This window comes from Echinops telfairi, unplaced genomic scaffold, assembly GCF_000313985.2.
Source record: "Echinops telfairi isolate 266 unplaced genomic scaffold, ASM31398v2 ScPeMD7_7423;HRSCAF=8461, whole genome shotgun sequence".
Lineage (NCBI taxonomy): Eukaryota > Metazoa > Chordata > Mammalia > Afrosoricida > Tenrecidae > Echinops > Echinops telfairi.
Window position 1 is genome coordinate 3,276,508 of NW_022111323.1, and position 1,836 is coordinate 3,278,343.

The 1,836-nt window shown below is 46.4% G+C and overlaps 1 protein-coding gene across 1 annotated transcript in view; it reads right to left on the minus strand.

Moving 5' to 3' along the window:
- OPHN1 (oligophrenin 1) overlaps window positions 1–1,836 on the minus strand; it is a 435,527-nt gene that overhangs the window by 275,152 nt on the left and 158,539 nt on the right. The gene's annotated exons all lie outside the window — the stretch shown is intronic.

Here is a 1,836-nt window from a genome sequence, read left to right on the forward strand (position 1 = left end):
GGGCAACGTCACCTGCAACCTCCACTTCCGACTGCTATCCCGCAACCGTTTTTAGGGGCCTTAAAAACCACACTAAGGACCCGCTTGGCCCCTAGGGTTCATGGGTCAGAAGACCCTCTGAGGAAAATGTTAACAGCAGCATAAGAAGCTCTAAACTGCTCCGACCCAGGTATTACAGCAGGTTGCTGGTTGTTATGACATTCGACCCCCTTTTTATGAAGCAGCAGGAATTAAAGGAGCTTTCGAATACTTAGCCCAAGAGTCCCCAGCTACATGTGCCTGGGAACGAGTGGGAGCGGGACTCACAATTCAGACAGTGACCGGAAATGGAACCTGTGTGGGAAAGGTCCCCTCAGAATATACGCCCATTTTTGTTGAAACGTATATAAATATAAACTATAATTTTAAATGGCTATCACCAGCCCCTAACAGCTGGTGGGTTTGCTCCCAAGTTGGCTTGACATTCTGCCTTAGTCTGTCTGTAATAGCTCAAAAGAATTTTGTGTTATGGTATTGGTTTTTCCAAAAGTTATTTACCACTCTAAGAATGAAATGTATGTGAGTCAGGTGCAAAACTGGAATACTGTGGCAATGAAAAGAGTTAAAAGAGAACCTGTGACGGCTATCACCCTTGCCACACTCTTCGGGCTTGGCCTCATAGGGGCTGGTATGGGTATCTCCTCCTTACCTACCCAACACCAAGGGTTAAGTAGCCTCCGAATGGCCATAGATGAAGATATTGCTAGAATAGAAGACTCCATTGCCCACCTAGAACAATCATTAACCTCTCTATCAGAGGTAGTGCTACAAAACCAAAGAGGACTACACTTAATTTTCCTGCAACAAGGTGGGTTATGTGCTGCCCTAGGGGAAGAATGCTGTTTTTATACTGACCATTCAGGGGTGGTGAAAGAATCTATGGCCAAAGTTAGAGAGGGATTAGCGAAGCGGAAGTGAGAACGCAAAGAAAAGCAACCTGGGTATGAGTCTTGGTTCAACCGTTCCCCCTGGATGACTACCTTAATATCCACCTTGTTGGGCCCCCTCCTCATTCTCTTAATCATTCTCTCATTTGGTCCCTGCATAATAAGAAAACTGGTGACTTTTGTGCGTGAATGCATAAGTACTGTCCAATTAATGGTTCTTCGACAACAGTACAGCGAATTTAACCAAAATCAGTTCCAGAGTTCCACAGAAATGCAAAGTAATGGATATGAGCAAGAATGCTCCGAAACAAAAAGAGGGATTGTAAAGCCAGATTGCCCCATGACTGGTACCGCAATCTCGGGCAGGCTGTGGTTTCATGTTTCCTAGCAGCGCAAAGTAGGACGTACCCAGAAACTGAGGCTAGCCAATCCGGGAGCAGCAAGAAAAGCAAAACGCCGAGGGGAGTACTAACCAGCCAGCGTGGGAACTACACACAAAGGACCAGACGGCGAACCTACCTCAATGAGCCAATCAGTAGACTGACAGGGGTGGGGGGAAAAGAGGGGGCTGGGAACCCCCCGTTATGTACCTCACAGATAAATACTTGAGAATTTCTTTTGTTTGGGGCTCTAGCCCAAGAGGGTGCGCGATTAAGCACCTGAGGGCTGGCGCCCTGGCTTAAGCTTGCATAATAAAAGGGCCTCTCTGTATAGCAGCCTTGTGTTTGATCGCGTTCCATTGAAAGCGAAATCGCTCCAGGTCACTAACACAGCTACCTCCTTACTCTCTATTCTTTTTCTTCTCTCGCCCTTTTCTCTTTCCCAACACAATCAGTCTCAGCAGGCCCAGTTTTTTGTCTTTCTTTTTTCTTCTTTTTCTTTCCTTTTCTTCTCCTCTCCCTTTCTTTGC